General features: G+C 44.9%; 1 protein-coding gene across 1 annotated transcript in view; it reads right to left on the bottom strand.

The window, feature by feature from the left end:
* Window positions 1-19,379, bottom strand: part of LOC140389101 (uncharacterized) — a 306,705-nt gene extending 287,326 nt beyond the window's left edge. The window contains exons 1-5 of the mRNA XM_072473261.1: window positions 19,368-19,379; window positions 19,117-19,143; window positions 17,160-17,183; window positions 3,241-3,279; window positions 2,111-2,146 (exon numbers count right to left, since the gene is read on the bottom strand). The gene's annotated coding sequence lies outside the window, so the exon portion shown is untranslated. The remainder of the gene's footprint in view (window positions 1-2,110; window positions 2,147-3,240; window positions 3,280-17,159; window positions 17,184-19,116; window positions 19,144-19,367) is intronic.
* Between the last annotated feature and the right edge of the window lie 2,493 nt (window positions 19,380-21,872).

Here is a 21,872-nt window from a genome sequence, read left to right on the forward strand (position 1 = left end):
AACAAAAATCACGAGTTAGCATATCTGACATATTCAATGGACCTGAAGGTACAAAGTCAAAATGCCACATACACTGATTACAGTGGTAGATTATGGAGGAATGTAAGGATACGTGTTTCCCTGCCCTGCAGGCTTAACACCTCCAAATTGAAGGATTGCAGTAGACCCAAATTCAGGAATTTTGGACAACAACAGAAAGTGTTGGAAATTCATTATGTCAGCAACTTTTTTCAAGAAACTGAGGAACCTTTCACAATTGTTTGATTTTAACGAAAGCTGAAACTAAAATACAGACACATATTTCAGCAACATTGGAAAAGCAGATGGAAAAAGGGAAGTCGATGCAGTAACAGACAGAAATTCAGCGAGCGAATGAGATTTCCTCTCAAAAAAAGTTGAGGAATTTGAACACGAAGAACACAAACAGAATTCAGATTTATAGCATCGGGAAGGAAATGAAGGAGACACATGCGGGAAATCATGTGAGAAAATGGGCCGCATTTGGATAGAAGCTTGACGTGTAATATCGACCGGCATGGTCTAAATTCTGTTGTAATTATCGGCGCAGATGCGATGGGCCGATGGGCCTTTTCCATGTTGCAGACCTCATTGACTCCAATACTTAAAATGACTCCGAGACTTAAAATGGGGAAGAATTGCTGCAGCTGAGACTGTATCTGAAGCTCTTGTCTCCTTACTCAAGGAAGGATAATAACATGTTTTATTTATTTTTATTGTGACAAGTTGGCCTACATGAACATTGCAATGAAGCTACTGTTAGAATCCTCTAGTCACGGGTAGAACGTACAGACTCCACACCAAGGAATTTCCCTCTTTTGGGAGAGACTAAAACGAGAGGATATTGTTTAAAATCAGGGATCACGCATTTAAGACGAAGTTGAGGGTTTAAAAAAAATTCCTGTCAGATGGTAGTTAGACGGTAGTTAGATGGTAGTTAACAATCGAGGCAGGCGTGTTGGACGAAAGCGGATCAACCCACAATTGTGAAGTTACCTCCATGGATCATGTTGGACTTAATCCCAGTTCGGTTCAAAAATACAACTCAGAAGACTCTTTAAAAGGAAAATTAGAGTATCCAATTCTTCGTTTCCCAATTAAGTGGCAATTTAGCGTGGCCAATTCACCTACCTTGCACATCTTGTTTGTGTGTGTGCGTGGGGGGGGGGGGGGGCGGGTTCTGATGGGGGGGGGGGGTTGTGGGAAAGACCCACGCAGACGCTGCGAGAATATGCAAACTGCATACGGACAGTAACCCAGCACTGGGATCGAACGCGTGGCCGACAGAGCCACGCGGCAGCAGTGCTAACCACTGCGCCACCTTGCCGCCCCAACTCAATAGACTCATAGGCAAGTTTTTGTTTTTTGTTTGTATAGGCGTCGCTGGCTAGGCGGCCACTTATTGCCCACCCAAATTGTCTTTGAGAAGGTGAGGTTGTGAGGCGCCTTCTTGAACACCTGTCCACGTTGAATACGAATACCCACCGTGCTGTTAGGAAGGTAATTCCAGAACTTGTTCCCAACGTCAATGAAGGAAGGACGGTATAGTTCGCAGCCAGGACAACGTGCATTTTGGGTATATGTTGATGCCAGGTGGTCCGTCCGCTTCCGTTGGTTTTATTAGACTCCGTAGCGTATGACACAGGTGGATTGTTCGGTGATGTCGGACTGCATTTAAGAGTGAAGCACGTTGCTCTACGTCTGGAGTCACATGTTGGCGAGACGGAACCAAGTAGGAAGCCATGGTTCCACCCCTGAAATACATCAATGAGCCATGTGGGATTTTATTGCAATGGGCAACGGTTTCATGGTCACCTTTACTGAATGCACTTATTAAATTGAAATTTCATTATGAAATATGAACGCATTGCCCCGGAATGTAAGCCTTGTCCTCTGGATTACGATTCTCATGATATTGCCACTGCGTCCTTAATTGGTGTAACCCAGACTGTGATTTTAATGCGACTAAATTAATTGCATATAATATCGCAGACGTCTGTCCACAATTCCCCTTCAAATGCCACCAGTTTTAGTCATATGCCAGAATTTGAATATACCAGCCAATCCCATGAAAGTGTTTCCTCCCTCTTACCAAGATCCAGTGGTGCGGTTGGTGCTGCTGCGGCTGCTGAGAAAAGAGTGAAGATTTTTGCAGTTACCTTTTTTGGGACGTAATTTAGTCCCCACATATTCCGCCGAAATTGACTAACGAACGCCAGCAGATGATTTTATCACAGGGTATTCCATCTTAATCGCGGCAAACAAACTTTAAACCTCGGCTATATACATTCGAAAAAAGTTGTGACCGCTCATTAACAGAATCCTAAATATATATCGACCGGCCGGTATCAATTTAAAATAATTCCATTTGGCATTTCACCGTCCATTAGCCCAAACAAGCTGTCAGCATCTGAATGGTGGGGCCGTCAATCTAGGCTGCCATGGAGCTCCTTGAGAGGCATTGCATATTCCGAGGTTTTGCCAAATGAAATCGCAGGAAGATTTAGGGCAGCACGGTAGCATGGTGGTTAGCACAATTGCTTCACAGCTCCAGGGTCCCAAGTTCGATACCCCGCTGGGTCACTGGCTGTGTGGAGTCTGCACGTTCTCCCCGTGTCTGCGTGGGTTTCCTCCAGGTGCTCCAGTTTCCTCCCACAGTCCAAAGATGTGCAGGTTAGGTGGATTTGCCAATCTAAGTTGCCCTTCGTGTCCAAAATTGCTCTTAGTGCTGGGTGGGGTTACTGGGTTATGGGGATAGGGTGGAGGTGTGGGCTTGGGTAAGGTGCTCTTTCCAAGAGCCGGTGCAGACTCGATGGGCCGAATGGCCCCTTCTGCACTGTTAATTCTATGTCATTTCCTGGCTTTTCGGCCTTAATAGTGGCGAACCGACTCGCGTTCCCTATTGAGACACGGGAATGGAGGCTATTCTCTGTCCCCATTGTGTATAAAAATGGCTGCAGTGTTTATCATGTTCAAATACAATCATGCAATTCGCCGAGTATCCTTTTGCAGCATCTTCTAACACGCACCCGCTACACAAGACCAGTTGGTGCACTGGAACTATGCCAGTTACAACCACAACTCCAAGAAACACATCAGCAGAAACAGCAGTTCAGAAGACAACTTCCTGCACAGTCTAAAAGTGCTTCGGAACAGCTGCCCACAGCGGGTAGATAAATACATCATATAAAACAAAGGAAATGGAAAATAAATAATTCCTACGAGGAGTTGCTGTGGGCGGAGATATTCCTCTCCTTAAATCTGAAAATAAAGATAACAAAGATATTTTAATAACTCGAGAGAAATGTAGAAAATTCCGCATGATTAACGGTATAGGAGAAATCTTCACAATTATATGCAAGTTTGTCTAGGACGGTATCTGATCTGGCTTGGTTATAAGGAGCGTCTGACATTCACTTCCGCTTCTTCCAATGAATCTGGATAACATACAAAGAACAAAGAGAAGAAAAGTACAACAGAGGAACTGGCCCTTTGGCCCTCCAAGCATGTGCCGACCATACTGCCCGTCTAAACTAAAATCATGTACACTTCCGGGGTCCGTATCCCTTTGTTCCCATCCTATTCATGTATTTGTCAAGACGCCCCTTAAACGTCACTGTAGTCCCTGCTTCCACCACCTCCTCCAGCAGCGAGTTCCAGGCACCCACTACCCTCTGTGTAAAAAACGTGCCTCGTAAATCTTCTCTAAACCTTGCCACGCACCTTAAACCTAAACTCCTTAGAAACTGGCCTCTCTACCCTGGGAAAACGCCCCTCACTATCCACTCTGTCTATGCCCCTCATAATTTTGTAGACCTCTATCAGGTCGCCCCTCAACCTCCGTCGTTCCAGTGAAAACAAACCGAATTTATTGAACCTCACAGGTAATGTCTTCCGTACCACGCAACATCTTGCTAAATCTCTTCTGCACCCTCTTCAAAGCCTCCACATCCTTCTGGTAGTGTGGTGACCAGAATTGAACACTACTCCAAGTGTGGCCGAGCTAAGGTTCGATACAGCTGCAACATGACTTGCGAATTTTCATACTCAATGAAGGCAAGCATGCCGTATGCCTTCTTGACTACCTTCTCAACTTGTGTTGCCCCTTTTAGTGACCTGTGGACCTGTACACCCAAATTTCTCTGACTGTCAATACTCTCGAGGGTTCTACAATTCACTGTATATTCCCTACCTGTATTAGGCCTTCCAAAATGCCTTACCTTACATTTTTCCGGATTACACTCCTTCTGCCATCTCTCCACCCAAGTCTCCAAACGATTTAAATCCTGCTGTGCCCTCTGACAGTCCTAATCGCTACCCGCAATTCCACCAACCGTTGTGCCGTCCGCAAATTTACTGATCGGACCAATTACATTTCCTCCAAATCATTTATATGTACTACGAACAGCAAAGATTCCAGCACTGATCCCTGCGGAACACCACTAGTCACAGCCCTTCAATCAGAAAAACACCCTTCCATTGATACTCTCTGCCTTCTATGACCTAGCCAGTTCTGTATCAATACAGTGGTATAACAGGTGTCTTATCCGCCACAACCTACTTTACGCCACCTCCAATGGTAATATCCGATTTTAATATATTAGTAGATCGTGGTTTAGAGTGGTGTCAAATCCATGCCGGCTCCATATAGGAAAATCCAGATAGGTCCACCATCCCGCCTCATCTCCCGAACAATACAAACTTATTTTTCTGAAATGGACGCCCAATTTCCATTTGAAATCATTGATTTTCTCCGCTAACCCCTCCCTCCAAGACAGCGAATTCCAGGTTCTTCCGATCATATTCCCCGAATCTTTTGTCCAGGAGCATATTTTACTCCTCGTTCGTGTACGACGAGGAAGACAATAGTTTCCTTATTTGCCTTATCTAAATATGACAGAATGTGTAGCCCTCCATATTATCGCTGCTAAATCTCATTCTTTGCAAGTAGAACACCACAAACTTTTAATTGAATCACTATATCTACAATCGCTAACTATTATCTCATTTGCATTGTCTCAGGGATTCTCCCATCCTCCCCTAAGCGGGGTGACCAGAAATGATCGCATTATTTTAGTTGTGGGTTAATATGATCTTTCTATAACTTTACGAAGTCAAGGTCCTATTTATTTTCCCAACTGCTCCTTCAACATGATCTGCCACCCTCAAAATTGTATTCAAATGAACCTCCACTTCTCATTGGGAAACACCAGTGTCTGCCATCCTCCAGTTGAAAGGACAAACTTATACCCTTACTCAATGCTTTCTCTGCTTCAGACGATTAAAACAATATTTTCATAAATTTATACAGCATCTATGGCATTATCTTCATCCACTATATCCGTTACTTCATGAAAACCATTCAAATCAATGTCGGCAGCACGCTCTGTCTTTATAAATCATCATCAGCTTTTCGTAGCTCAAATCGCTCCAAATATTGCAATGTTAATTGTTAATCGCGGTTTACCGATCACCGATGTTTGGCTGAGTGGCGTGTCGTTATTAGGAACGCCTGGAAATTATTATTGATTAATGGTGTCACATTCTTCGCTCTCCTATGCTTTAGCATCTCCCTTGTATGAAGCCAGGTTGTAAGATTATAGAAAAGTTTCCACCATCTCGTCAACAGCCCCGCTCCCCATACCTTCATCGTGGGCCGAAGGGCCTGTTCTGTGTTGTATTTTCTATTTTCTATGTTCTGGAGCAATGAGCGTTCCAGCTCATCTGGAACAGGTGACTAATCCATGCGAAGCATAGTACATTCAGTACATTCAGCCTTCAGTACATTCTGCCTATCATTTGTCACAGCATCAGATACCTCCAAGATTTAGTTTGTTTTTAACTTGTATTTTTTCGTCAAGTCTGATGCAATTTAGTCATTAGATATTTAAGTTCCGGTTTGCATTGCAAAGTATTGACCACTTTCGTCTGAATTGATTTAATCCAGTTCTCCGACCTTTGACGATTTATATGTTGGTTTAAGAGCTTGGACTTGCTTTTATGTTAGTTGTCATTATTTTCCCATATTCGCTCCTTGCCTGTCCAAGTTTCGGCTTCAATTCAACTATAATTTTATTGTATTTGACTCAGATGTGGCTGAATGAATTCACATAACATAACATCAAATGCCGTTTTCTTATGTATCATATTTTTTATCTTCTCGTAATTCAAGGAACCTTGACTTTGATACTCTTATCTCTTGCCCTTGCGGCACTGCACGTTGTCTTTACCTGAAGCATCTTCTGTACAAATATCTCTCATTGTGGGAATACCATATTTTCCGCCAGCCTTTAGTTCATTTTTGCCATGGTTGGATCCCCTCTCACCACATTGAAATGATTCCTCTTCCTGTTAAACGTTCTACTTCAGGTTGTTCCTTTCTTTTCTTCATTTCTCATTTACATCTTATGAAACTATGGTCACGCACACCAAAGTGTTCCCCCATAGGTACTTGGTCCACTTCTCCCAATTCATTCCCAGCATCAAGTACAGAAAAAACAGCAACCTCGTTGGACCAAGGTTATCGTGATCATATTTCCAAACTCTTCCGAATGGTTTAATGTAACACGTTACCATTACATAAGCAACTGTTCGTTCCTGTCTGGCACAAAGTAAAACTGGATAGGTGGCCATCCATGTTTACAAGGGCAATGAGAGATAGTATTCAATCCAAAGAAGATGCACAGAAATTGGCCAAGAAAAACAACAGACGTGAGGATTTGGAGCTGTTTAGAATTCAGTAAAGAGGTACCAAGGGATTGATTACGAAGGGGAAAATAGAGTACGAGCGCAAGTTTGCAGGAATCATTAAAATTCATTGTAAAGTTTTCGATAGATACGTGAAAAGGAAAGTTGGGGAAGAGAAATGTAGGTCCCTTACAGTGAGAAACAGGGGGGTTTATAATGGCGGGGACGAAGTAATTGCTGACAAACTAAATACATACTTTGGTGCTGACTTCACAAATGAGGACACAAAGCAGGGACTAGAAATGTTGGGGATCTCAGGGTCTAGTGAGAGAGAGGAAGGGCGGAACTGAAGGAGAACAATATTAATAGATAAATGGTGTCGGGGAAATTGATGGGATTTGAGGCATATAAATCCTCAGGGATTGATAAGCTACACGCAAAACCCTTAAGGAAGTGGCTATAAAAATAGCGCATACATTGGTTGACCATCTTCCTTGATGCTATAGACGCTGGAACAGTTTCTGACGATTAGAGGGTAACTAATGTAACTCTATTATTTAGAAAGGGAGGTAGAGAGAAAGTAGGAAATTAAAGACCAGTAAGCTTGACGTCGGTAGTGGGGAAAATGTTAAGAATGCATGATCAAATATTTCAAAGCAGAGCATTTTGAAAATAGTGGGAGAATCGGGCAGAGTCATCATGGATTTATGGAGTAGGTATTACTTTTTACCAATCTACTGGTATTTTTCGAGGATGTAACTAGTAGAGTTGATGAAGGGCAGCCAATGTATGGGGTTTATTTTGAGTTTCAGAAGGCTTATGAAATGTTCCACATGAGAGACTGGCATGTAAAAGTAATGCTCGTGGGATTCGGGGCGGTGTATTGAGATGGATAAAGAACCAGTTGGCAGACAGAAAGCAAGGAGTAGCAGCTAGCATCTTTTTCAAATTGGCAGGCAGCGACTAATGGGATAACAGATAACAGTGCCGAGACCCCAGCTATTCACAATGTATATTAATGATTTAAATGAGGGAACGAAATGTAATATCTGTTATGTTCCTCGTCTTGTCCTCCAACATATGCAAAGCTGTAGTGTTGACAAAGAACATAAAACTTTATGTTTAAATGAAACTAATTTATTTTACACCACTTAACTTGATTTTGTTCGCACACTCTACTGAGTAACAGCTAACGAAATAATAGTACTGAGTCTGTGATACAGTAATTAATAATCTCTCTAACATATAAATTACACTCTAACTCAACTTTACACTATCCTTTTACATCTAGTTCTCCAGCAGCTTCTCTCAGCATGTCTCGAGACGCAGCCTTTTATAAGATCACTCAGATGCCATCTAGTGTTGATATGCATGGACATCATATTGTAAACACTTTACTATACTTGGCCTATACATATCATTACAATGTCTCCACAATTTGTAGATGACACTAAGTTGGGTTTGTGGGTGAGTTGTGGGGACGATGTAGAAATTCTGCGCTGTGATTTGGACAGTGGAGCGAATGGGAAAATGAATGGCAGATACAACATAATTTGTACCAATGTGAAGTTATCCACTTGGGAGCAAAAACGCAAAAGCAAAATGGACAGAAATTGGGAGAGGAATTATGCAAGCGGACTTGGGTGTTCTCGTACACCAGTGCCTGAAGGTAAGCATGCAGGTACAGCACGCTGCAGAAAAGGCAAATTGTATGGCGGTCTTCGTTGCGAGAGGGTTCGAGTACAGGAGCAGTGATGTCATTCTCCAATTATATGGGCCTTGATCAAGTCACACCTGAAATATTGTGTGCAGGTTTGGTCTTCTTATCTGAGGAAGGGCGTTCCTGCTATAGAGGGAATGCAGTGAAGATTCGCCAGACTGATTATTCGATTGTGGGACTGACGTATGAGGAGTGATTAAGTTGTTTAGGAGTGCAGAAGAATGAGGGGGATCTGATAGAAATTTATCAAATTCTGGCTGGACTAGACAGGGTCAATGCAAGAAGGATGTTCCCGATGGTGGGGGTGTCCAGAACAAGGGGTCACGGTCTGAGGATACCGGGTAGAGCATTGAGGACAGAGATGAGGAGAAATTTTCTCATGCAAAGATTGGTGAACCTATGGAATTCGTTACCAGAGGAAGTTGTGGTCAAAACATTGCAAGTTTTGAAGAAGGAGCTAGATAGAACACGTGGCGAAGGGGGTCAAAGGAAATGAGGGGCAGGCACGATTAGGCTATTAAGTTGCATGATCAGTTACAATCATTAAAAAAAAAATTAGAGTCTCAGTTCGTGTTTCCCAATTGGCAATTTAGCGTGCCTAGTTCACATACACTGCGCATCTTTGGGTTGCGTGGATGAAACCCACGCAAACACGGGGAGAATGTGCAAACTTCACACGGACAGTGGCCCAGAGCCGGGATCGAACAAGGGACCTCGGCGCCGTGAGGCAGCAGTGCTAACCACTGCGCAACCGTGCTGCCCAATCAGCCACAAAAGTAATGAATGGCGGAGCAGGTTCGAAGGACGGAATGGCCTCCTCCTGCTCTCGGGCACTATCAGGACCCCAGTATCAGCATAGTACTTCTTTTCACATCTTTCTGATTTCATTGCATATTTACCGCAGTGCGGGTAGATAATCTGGAAAATTGTCAAATTATGGGTTTAATACAAAAGGTTTTGATCTTCTCAGTGGCGCAAGCTTCTGGGTCCACCACCATATAATGAAATCGCAGAATTCCTGTCGGCGGCTTGGGAGCTGCTGGCATGTTGATATCCTACATTTGCTGCAGCACTGGAGGCATAGGCAGCAGGGAAGGAGTCATTGAAGCCAGCAACAGTCCCTGGAGAGCTCAGGGAGTGGTGGTAAAGACCGGGGAGAAGCATAGGATGGTCATCGACTGCAGTCAGACCATCAAGAGGTTTACGCAGCTGGACGCGTACCCTCTCGCCCACATATCCGATCTGGTAAACAGGGTCGCGCATCACAAGGTCTTCTCCACAGTGGATCTTAAGTCCGCTACCATCAGCTCCCCATCCGCACTAGTGACCGGAAATACACTGCCTTCGAGGCAGATGGGCGGCTCTACCACTTCTTAAGGGTTCCCTTCGGTGTCACCAACGAGGCCTCGGTCTTCCAGTGTGAGATGGACTGAATGGTTGACCGGTACGGTCTACGGGCAGCATTCCCGTATCTCGCTAATGTCACCATCTGTGGCCATGACCAGCAGGACCACGACACCAACCTCCGAAAATTCCTCCAGACCGCAAAGATCCTTTACCTTACATACAACAAGGATAAATCCGTGTTTAGCACCGACTGCCTAGCCATCCTCGGCTATGTAGTGCGAAATGGAGATATAGGCCCCAAACCTGAATGCATGTGCCCCCTTATGGAGTTCCCCGTCCCTCAGTGCTCCAAGGCCCTGAAGCGCTGCCTAGGGTTTTCAGTTACTACGCCCCGTGGGTCTCCAACTATGCGGACAAGGCCCGTCCCCTGATCCAATCCACAGCTTTTCGCCTGTCGATAGAGGCCGGCCAGGCCTTCAGCCGCATCAAAGCAGACATTGCAAATGTACGCCATTGACGAGTCCCTCTCCTTCCAGGTCAAGAGCGACGCGTCTGACAGAACTCTGGCGGCCACACTCAACCAAGTGGGCAGACCCGTGGCCTTCTTCTCACGTACCCTCCATGCTTCCGAAATCCGCCACTCCTCAGTCGAAAAGGAGGCCCAGGCCATAGTAGAAGCTGTGCGACATTGGAGGCATTACCTGGCCGGCAGGAGCTTCACTTTCCTCACTGACCAACGGTCGGTTGCTTTCATGTTCGATAATGCACAGCGGTGCAAGATAAAAAAACGATAAGATTTTGCGGCGGAGGATAGAACTCTCCACCTTCAACTATAAGATCTTGTATCGTCCCAGGAAGCTAAACGAGCCTCCTGACGCCCTGTCGCGCGGCACATGTGCCACCGCACAAGTGGACCGCCTCCGAGTACACCACGAGGACCTCTGCCACCCGGGGTGGGGGGGGGGGGGGGGCTCACTCACTTTTTCCATTTTATCAAGGCCCGGAACCTGCCCTACTCCATCAAGGATGTCAGGACAGCCACCAGGGACTGCCAAATCTGCGCGGAGTGCAAACCGCACTTCTACCGGCCAGAGAAAGCACATCTGATAAAGGCTTCGGCCCTTTGAACGCCTCAGCATGGACTTCAAAGGCCCCGTCCCCTCCACCAACCGGAACACGTACTTCTTGAACGTGATTCACGAGTTTTCCCAGTTCCCATTCGCCATCCCCTGCCCCGACATGACCGCAACCACTGTCATCAAGGCCCTCCATAGCATCTTTGCACTGTTTGGGTTCCCCGCTTACATACATGGTGATAGGGGGTCCTCCTTTATGAGCATAGAACTGCGTCAATTCCTGCTCAGCAAGGGCATCGCCTCGAGCAGGACGGCCAGTTACAACCCCCGGGGTAACGGACAGGTAGAGCGGGAGAACGGAACGGTCTGGAAGACCGTCCTACTGGCCCTATGGTCCCAGTATCTCCCGGTCTCCCGCTGGCTGGAAGTCCTCCCGGATGCCCTCAATCCGGTCACTGCTTTGTACCACCACCAACCAGACACCTCACGAACGTCTCCTTGTCTTCCCCAGGAAGTCGTCCTCTGGGACCTCGCTCCCGACCTGGCTGGCAGTACCCGGCCCCATCCTGCTCCGAAAACACGTGCGGGCGCACAAGTCGGACCCGTTGATCGAAAGGGTCCATCTTATCCACGCTAACCCCCAATACATCTACGTGGAGTACCCCGACGGCCGACAAGATACGGCATCCCAACGAGACCTGGCGCCCGCCGGAGCCCCACGGACACCCCAGCCACCAGTCCCACCCTCCCCTCCACCAGGGCCTTACAGGAGGATCGGTCCTTCTACCGGCCCTGTCTAGGCCCCCCTACCCACCGACGCACCCCGCAGGCGCTCCCTTCCCAGGTCAACCGTTTTTCCCTCCAGCGCCGTCTAGGGGTGTCGACGCTGCCATGGAGATCGAAGCCACGCTCCCGGAGTCTCAGGCGCCAGAGCCTCCACCGGAGTTATCACCGAAGCTCCGACGACCACAGAGGACGACAGGACCCCCGATCGACTGATTGCTTCATTTTGATTTGTAAACTGTAAATTTAAATCATCAATTGTAAATAGTTACTGGAATTGTAAATAGTTACAAAACGCTGTACGGAGGTATTACGGTACCTCCATAACTAATTCTACCACGTTGCCATGCTTGTAGTGTCAGGCCAACCCCCCCTCCCCCCCCCCCCCACACTTTCCCTCCACGCCGGACTCTTTTTTAACAGGGGGTGAATGTGGTAGTAGAGATATTACTGTACCTGGTATGCTGGAGCACCATTGGTGGAAACTGTATGCTTTCTATTGGTTAAGATGTATGGTAGCTCCGCCCTGCTAGGCGGCGTATAAGAGCGCGTGCCGCCCCAGCAGCCTTCATTCTGTACCTGAGCTGCTGGGGAAACCATCTAGCTTGTTAAAGCCTTCAGTTTGACTACAACCTCGCTTTAGGTCATTGATCGTGCTTTAGCCTCCTCGGAGTGTTTTCCCTTCTTTGCAGATGGTGGTCTCCCAACTCTGAACAGATCTGTTTTTACAGATTCAGACTTCTTCAGAATCAGATGGGAACTTGTATTCGTCCAGTTTTACCAGTGGGGCTGTGGGCCAATGACATAAAAGAGGCTGCAACAAACAGGAAATTCAGAAGTAAATCCTTGAACTGAATAATTATGTGAACAAGGAACTTACGAGCAAGGGAAATCAATAAAGCGCAGAGCAAAGTTGAGCTTGAGAGGAAGCTGGAGAAGCCTAACTGGGAGAATGGAATTGGGGGGGGGGGGGGGGGCAAGCGAATCGCATGTCTGCAACGATTGTTTGGGCCTAATCGTCTATTTTGATGGGCACATACTGGCTAAAAAGGTTAGTCGCCACAGTCCGAGATGACAATAGGCTGTTTTGCACTCTGTTGGGGTAATCTGACTGGTAGCATTTTAACTTAACGATCACCACCTCTCAAGCTAGGAGCAAGGTTCAGAAGGCGGGCCTTCTGCAGGAACAGGAACTGGGCCCGCGCTGCTGGTCTTACTCGGCATCTAAAAGCAGCTGCCTAGCCAACTGAAAAAACTGTCAAGGTAACAATTCAATTTAATATAGTTTGGATATTCCCTTGCCCAAATGCACCTAGGGAAGCGTGGCTGCTGTTATATTCTAGAGACGGTCCGGAAATACAAGGGTAAATTCACTGAGGTCACGTCATTCTATATTTGTCTCAAGGTCGCAGTGATAACCAATATATTAATCTGCTTATTCCAATATTTTGTTTAATTGGACGTGAAAGGCAACATTAGAAAAGAATAATATAATTGAAAGCTCGCAATGTATCATTGCAAATGACTGAATATTACGGGCCCTTCACGGGCATCGTAACATCCCAAGCGTGTTTCGGGGTCTGTGTGTGTGTTTGTATATGTGTGTGCGTGGGGGGGGGGGGGAGGATTGGGGGGGGGGGGCGGAGGGGGGGTGGTTAGATGGCGATGGTGACTCATGTGAGGTGTGTTCGGCGCCCCCACGTTCCCCCGAGCTCTCGTTCATAATAAGCCAGGCGGTCTGCGTGCCGCAGTAACCTGCTCCCATCCGATTGAAACGAAAAATAAAAGAATTACACTTGTTTCTGAGCAAGGGGAAAACAACAGCAGCCAGAACAGCGTCACCTCACTGGCTCTGTTGCTCAGAAGCAGAGGGAAAGGTGCAGGAGAGCGATAGTTATAGGGGACTCTATAGTTCGGGCACAGAAAGGCGCTTCTGTGGACTTGAAAGAGACTCCAGGATGGTATGGTGTCTCCCTGATGCCAGGGTGAAGGATGTCTCTGAGCGAACACAGGACATCCTGAAGAGCGAGGATGAAGAGCCAATGGTCATAGCACAGATAGGTACTAGTGACATAGGCAGGAAGAGTGATGAGGTCCCGCAAAAGGAGTTCAGGGAGTTAGACAGTAAGCTAAAAAGCAGTATCTCTAGGGCTGTAATCTCAGGATTACTCCCTGCGCTACGTGCCAGCGAGGCGAGCATTAGGGGATAGTACAGCTACACACGTGACTAAACTGGTGGTGTCGGAAGAGGGTTTCAGATTTCTGGACCATTGGGATCTCTTCCGAGGCAGGTGTGACCTGTACAAGAAGGACGGGTTGCATCTAAACTGGAGGGGCACCAATCGCCTGGCTGGGAGGCTTGCTAGAGTCACTAGGGAGGTTTTAAACGAGTGTGGCAGAGGGGCGGGAACCCGAGTGTTCGCTTAGAAGTTATAATAACTGACGGGGAAATAGAGAATAAAAATAACAGAACAACATCACACTCGGGCAGAGCAAAAAAAGTGACAAGTGTGAGAAGGGAGGTGGTCAATGCAAGACTGAGGGTGTTGTACCTAAATTCGCGCAGTAAATGGAACAAGGTAAATGAGCTTGTTGTGCACATAGACCTTGGCTGGTACGATGTCGGGGGCATCACAGAGACGTGCTTGCAAGGAGATCAGGGTTGGGATCTAAATATACAAGGATATGTGCCATATCGAAAGGATAGGCAGATGGGCAAAGGGGGCGGGATTTTATTGTTAGTAATGAATGAAGTTAAATCGATAGCAAGGAGCGATATAGGATCAGATGGCATTGAATCTCTATGGGTAGAGTTGAGGAATCGCAAAGGTAAACATACACGGATGGGAATTATGTATAGACCACTAGCAGCAGTCAGGATGTGGGGCAGAAAAAGTAATGAGGTAGAAAAGGCTTGCAAAAAAGGCAATAATACAATTGTCATGGGGGACGTTAATATTCAGGTAGACTGGGAAAATCAGGTTCGTAGTGGATCCCAAGAAAATAAATTTGTGGAACGAAAGATATCTTTTTTGGAGCGGTGTGTGACGAACCCTACTGGGAACAGACAATTCTGGATTTGGTAATGTCTAATGACGTAGATTTAATTCGGGAACTTAAGCTGAAGGAACCCTCAGGGAGCAGTGACCACAATATGATAGAATTTAGCCTGCAGTATGAGAGGGAGAAGCTGGATACAGAAGTAACGGTATTACAATTACATGAGGGGAACTACAAAGACATGAGGGAGGAGCTTTCCAGAGTTGATTGGAAAAGGAGCCTGGCAGGGAAGATAGTGGAACAACAATGGCAGGTGTTTTGGGTGGTTATTCGGGAGGCACAACAGAAATTCATCGCAAGGAGGAGGAAACATGCTAAGGGGAGGAGAAGGCAAACTTTGGCTGACGAGGGAAGTCAAGGACAGCATAAAAGCAAAAGAAAAATCATACAAAATGGCGAGGATTAATGAGAAGGCAGAGGATTGGAAATCCTGAAAAAGCGAGCAGAGGAAACTAAAAACTCAAAAATGGGGAGAAGGTGAAATATGAGTGCAAGCTAGCTAGTAATAGAAAAGAAGATATGAAGCGTTCTTTTTCAAATATAAAAGATAAGAGAGAGGCAAAATTAGACATTGGACCGCAGGAAAATGTGGCTGGAGAAGTAATAACAGGAAACAAAGAAATGGCAGAGGAACTGAATAATTACTCTGTTCACGGTGGAAAACATCAGTGGGATGCCAGAGCTCCAGGAGATCAGGGGGCAGAGGCGAGTGTAGTGGCCATCACTCAGGAGAAGATTCTTAGGAAACGCAAATGTCTGAAGGTGTATAAATCACCTATACCGGATGGACGACACTCCAGGGTTCGAAAAGGTATAGCTGAGGAGATAGTGGAGGCAATGGTGTTGATATTTCAGGAATCACTGGAGGCAGGGAGGGTCCCAAAGGACTGGAAAGTGGCAAATGTAGCACCGCTGTTTAAGGAGGAAGGGAAATTATCGGCCGGTTTGCCTGGCTCCGGTTATTGGTAACGTTTTGGTGTCCATTATTAGAGATGAGATCGCGGAATACGGAGAAGTGCATGATAAAATAGGACTGAGTCAGCACGGGTTCGTCAAAGGGAGGTCATATCTGACAAATCTGTTGGAGAGTTCTTTCAGGAGGCTGCAAGGAAGTTAGACAAAGGAGAACCAGTGGACGTGATTTATTTAGATTTCTATAAGACCATTGACAATGTGCCACATAGGAAACTGTTTAATAAGTTAAGAGCCCATGGCGCTGACGGTAAGATCCTGACATGGATAGAGGATTGGAAAACTGGCAGAAGGCAGAGAGTGAGGATAAATGAGTCTTTTTCAGTATGGCAGCTGGCGACTAATGGTGTGGCTCAGGGGCTTGTGCTGGGACCTCAACGTTTCACAATATACATTAATGATCTGAAGAAGGAACTGATGGCAGTGTTGCTAAGTTTATAGATGATATAAATATCTGTAGAGGGACAGGTAGTATTGAGGAAGCAGGGGGCTGGACAGTCCAGGAGTGTTGGCAAAAAGTGGCAGATGGAATACAATGTGGAAAGGTGTGTTTATGCACTTTGGAAGGAGGATTGAAGGCATAGACTATTTTATAAATGGGGAAATAGTCAGGAAATCAGAAGTGCAAAGGGACTTGGGAGTCCTTGTTCACTAATTCTCTTAAGGTTACCGTGCAGGTTCAGTCGGTACTTAGGATGGCAAATGCAATGTTAGCATTCATGTCGAGAGGGCTAGAATACAAGACTCGGGATGTACCTCTGAGGCATGGTTATTGCTCTGGTCAGACCCTATTTTGAGTATCGTGAGCAGGTCTGGGTCCCGTATATAAGGAAGGATGTACTCGCCTTTGAAAGGGTCCCGAGGAGGTTCACAAGAATGATCCCTTGAATGAGGGGGGATCTTATTGATACGTACACGATACAGCGAGGCCTGGGTAGAGTGGGCATGGAGACGCTGGTTCTACTTGTAGGGATAACTAGAACCAGAGGACATAATCTCAGACTAAAGGGACGATCCTTCAAACAGAGATGAGGAGGAATGTCTGCAGCCAGATGGTGGTGAATCTGTGGAACTCTTTGCCGCAGAAGGCTGTGGGTGCCAAATCATCGAGTGTTTGTAAGGCATAGGTAGATAGGTTCTTGATTAATAAGGGGATCAGGGATTATGGGGACAAGGCAGGAGAATGAGGATGAGAACAATATCAGCCATGATTGAATAGCGGAGCAGTCTTGATGCGCCGTGAAGGAATTCTGCTTCTTTGTCTTATGGTTTTATGGTCTTATGGATACACTGCCCACACCGCATTATGTTTGGCGATATTCTCTCCCCTGCTCTGCCCCTCTCAACCCTCCTCTCCCACGGACCACCCCCCGTATTATTTCACCCAAATATCAGAAATAACATACTTAGGCACACGAAACCAAATCAACACAAATCTTGAAAATACAAGTTACATACAGTCTCTTCATGTGTGTGTCCATTTGTGAATAGTTTACCTGAGAGTTCCTTTATCTTTTGAACTATTGAAAGAAGAACATATAGCCTAGGGTAAGCATCAGATAATTTATTTGTCCCGGTGAATTCAGTTTCCGTGCCACACGTACGATATTATTTGCTGCAGAGTAGAACATCATTTAATAATTGTCTTTGGCTGTGAATATAGAAAAATGCCATGAAAATGGGTCTGGTTGAAGCATGAGCAGATATGAGCTATAGCCATGCCTCGGGGCCGAACACACACAACATGACCCTTTCTGGTGCGATAGCGTTCTATGTGTAGTGTGGTGACTAAATATTTTGGATTTGTTACTGGGGCTAGTTTAACCTTCATGGCATGCTTGATCTTCTGGCAAAGTAAATATCAGGCCAAAATAACGAAAGGCTTGGGAATCGGAGGGTCGTTGAGGAGGAGTGGGATGGATAGCAAACCTTCGCACTTTGGAGTCGAAGACAGGATTATTCCTGCCTGGTTGCTACCATAGAACTTTTCTGTTTTTTAATCAGTTGGCATTTCTATTTTGTTTATAAGCTTTGCGCTGCTGAATAATCCTAAACAAGGCATGTCAGACACCATGAGATGAATGGTGAACAATTCGTAAAATGGATTGGCTGTTTGATCATTTGTTAAATACTTATTCAATTAGCCTGACCCTTCTTTCAAAACGTCGATTTGGAAACACAAATAAATGTTCCCAAGAATTTCACAAAAGATTCAACATCTGCGGGGACTGATTTTAGGTCATCGCGTTGCTAAATTGTGCTGTGGTTCTAAAGCTTCACAAAAGAAAATAATAGCTTGCACGCATCAATTTTCTATCAATTGCTTTCATGGAATCACAGAATCGTTTGCGTGCAGAACGAGGCCGTTCCGCTCGTCGATCTCGTTGTGTCTCGCTGAGAGTGCATTCTACCTGGATTCATTCCCTTGCCTTACTTCCGTAAGCCTGAGCATTTTTTCTTTTCAGGGAGCAATCCAATGCCCATTCAAGCACGTCGATGACTCTGTCTCCACCACCATTTCAGTACATTCGTTCAGTTTCCAAACACCCCTGGTTAAAAAAAGCTCTCACATTGCTTCGATTTATTTGTCCATTATTTTGAATCTGTTCCCTTTATGTTCTAGGTGTACTCTTGAGTGGGAAATCTGTCTCACAATATATCCTGTCCCAAACCATCATGATCTTGAATACCCCAATCAAGTCCTCTCTTAGCCTCCTTTTTTCCAAAGAAAACAGACGAAGTATTTCCATCTTTCCTCACAGTTATAGATTTTACCCCTCAAACCATTCTTAGAAATCACCCCAGTACTCTCTCCAATAGTTTCACATCCTTCCTTCAATGAGAATTCTATCGGTGACCTGCTGCGAGGGACGTAAGAGAACTTATGCTCCTGCAAGGTTCGAACACTTAACACCGCCATTTTATTTCTGGAACTGTTTAATACTAATTCAGAGCACGGAGTCTGACGACTTGTGGAGAACGATACGTGCACGAATAATCTCCGGAACAGCTTTGGCATTGTGTGACACCGCCTTTCCATTAAATTGCAATTTATGAAACCTGAACTGAATTAGATATTACGTTGAGCAATGTTCTCTCTACCTGTCTGGTTGCCTTTGAATGGGGCCGTATCAGAACATACTAAACGAAGCGGACAAGGAATTATGTTGTCGGAGGCAGTCCAGCTCCTCGTTGATTGTGGCCAGTGTGTCAATGATCTTTGTTTATCATTAATTATCGGAGAGTTTTCAAAGAACACCCATGCGTTTCGTCAAAACACTAGCTGTGCGTGGCGATGAAGGCAAAGTATTCTCGGTTAATTCCCACATGTAATATTAATCAACAGGATTAGTCGTAACAATTAGAAGATAACTTCATTATTTTACAATCAAAATATGCACGGAAATATTAGTAAAATTATAAAGAATCGCATTATTTAAATTAATACTATACCAAGTTGTAGCCTCAATCTCTCATTCTCTGGAAAAGAACATTGAAAAAAAGAAGAAAACCTCAACGGTATTCAATTCAAATTATTCCCCCACAATTAGAACAGTTAAATTTCCATGAACGTTGCAGGTTTAAGTATAATAGGGTTTGGTTCACCGCGTTCCATTCAAATATAAGCCACTACAAGGAATCTATCTCGAGACAAATAAAACGAAGAGATGGGATTATACCCTTGACAAATCTCTCCATCTTACCTTTTTTAAGTGCATCGGCTGGAGGGGAAATATAAGGGCACAATGTTATGACTGCAGAGTGAAGTACAGAGGTGAAACCCTGCTTGTAATTCGCTCAGAGCCCTGCTTCTGGTTGGGAAAATTGGAGTTGTAAATCCTGCTGACTCTATGCAGTCACATTAAGGCTCACCATATTCCTGAAAGAAGGGAGTTTAAATTTTTTTTTCGGAAATCTATAATATGACCATTACACACCTTGATAAGGAAATGGCAATCTTTGGATTCATGGAATAAACTACACGCGTGGAAAACATAAAATAGATGATAACCAAACGGCTCGTGTTTTAAATGTATTTATTAGTTAAGTTAAGGAGGCAGATGCAGTTCCATTGGAATAACGGTTGAAAAAAGAATTGTCAAGAGTATTCCTGAGAAAAATATGATTTGCTCCAATGGACCCGCTTACAAAATCCGAATGATTGAAATGTCAGCAATTATCATTCTTTGCGAACTCAATAATAGACACTATGATCTCTGCCTCGAAAAGCCCATTCCAAAGGGAGCAGCATCAATTTGTGATTTGAAAAGTGAGATTTTATAATTGGAAAGGAATACATTTTTCTTTTTGGAAACTGGATTCATTCCTGTAGACTTTATGAAAGAGAAGATGACGCCAACCTCTTGAATGGGGACTGTCATCGATGAGATGGCGCAGAAAATTGAGCAAATAAACTTATCGGTTTTGATGATTTAAAAGCGCAAGCTGCCCAAGCAGGCAATTTATGCACCGGCGGACATATTGCTGCAATGGCGTTGAGAAAGTCTTTTAAAAATTCTGTTCGCGATTTTTTCATCCATGATTCATTTGGAAGCACACGCACAATTGAGGCGTAAATTCGTGTTAAACTTCTACTCCACCTGCTTCATGCTATAATTTTGGCTGCCACGTCAGTGCATTATTGAGGGAATGATGCACGGTTGGCCATTTTTCGCATAAGGCATGACAAATACGCTTTGTCTGTCCTTTCAGTGGAATGAAAGCTCTTCGTGTGTCAATTGAGGCGAATGAAAGCTACCCTTTATACAAAGAACTGGGGTGTTCTTCTTATGTTTCTTGTCTACGAATTACCCCAGGCTAAAATACTGTTATATAATTGCAGTTTGTGGGACCTTGTTGTGTATAAATTATTTGTTACGTTTCCCACTCCAATAAGGTAGAATTAATTCCATAGTTGTTGAGTTCCATGCATATTTCTCTCAGTGTCTTGAGTTCTTGTAACCTGTTGTACACTTGCTCAACTTTCTTCAATGTAATTCGTCATGATTAGGCCAATGATTCGCCAAATGTTAACAGATCGATTAAATATATTCAGATATGCGATTTAGATCGATAGTATTCTTTAGAGAAATGGTTAAATTTTAAAAATCAGAGACGGTAACAAATGTAGCATCATAGAGTCACGCAAACAGGCTCTTCGGTTAAGCATGTGTTTGCCTACTATCAGACACCAATCTATACTCATCCCATTTACTGCTCGCCCTGGTGCTTCGTAAATGTTCCGAGATTATCTGCCTTCACCACCCTCTCAGGCACCCTTTCAGGCATATTTTTAGCACTGACTGGGTTAAAGAATGTTTCATGAGGTCCCCTCTAATCTACTTACCCCTCATCCTGACCCTATTCCCTCTGTCGGGGGGGGGGGATACCTGTGGTCTGCACTATCTATGGCAGTCATAATTTTGTATACCTTAAGGTCTCTACCGTTTTACGTAAATTCATTTGTCCCATTGACTGTCTAGCAATTACTGTACATTAATATTGCATAATTTCACAATAGATGGGGTCGAATGAGAGAATTGTAGAAACATAGAAAATAAGAGCAGAAGGTCCTTCGATCCTGCTCCGCCTTTGATTACGAGCATGGCCAATCATGTAACCAATAGCCTAATCTGGGTTTCCCCAATATCCTTTGATCCCCTTCGCCCTAAGTGCTTCATTTAATTGCTTCTTGAAATCATACAATGTTTTTAGCCTCAACTACATTCTGCTGAAATTTCTCCTCATCTCTGTCCTACCCCGCATCAACGCCTTATCCTCAGGCTGTGGTCACTGGTTCAGGACACGCCCACCATCGGGAACATCCTTCCTGCATCTACCCTGTTCGGATTTTATAGGATTGTGTGAGATCCCCTCTCTTTCTTCTGAACTCCACCGAATACAATATTAATCGTCTCAATCTGTCTTCATACGCCTGTGCTGCCATCCCAGGAAGAAACTGCTAAACCTTCTTTGCACTCCCTCTATAGCAAGAACATTCTTCTTCAGAAAACGAGATCCAAACAAGAATACAATACAATAATCCAGGTGTGGCCTCAGCAAGGCCCTGTATAATTTAGCAAGCCACCCCATTTGCTGTACTCGAATCCTCTAGCTATGAAGAGCAACATACCATTTTCCTTCTTTGCGGCCTGCTGTACCTACACGCTCACCTTCAGTGACTGGTCTGCGAAGACACACAGCTCTCG

The sequence above is a fragment of the Scyliorhinus torazame genome, chromosome 14 (genome assembly GCF_047496885.1).
Source record: "Scyliorhinus torazame isolate Kashiwa2021f chromosome 14, sScyTor2.1, whole genome shotgun sequence".
In the NCBI taxonomy this organism is placed as follows: Eukaryota; Metazoa; Chordata; class Chondrichthyes; order Carcharhiniformes; family Scyliorhinidae; genus Scyliorhinus; species Scyliorhinus torazame.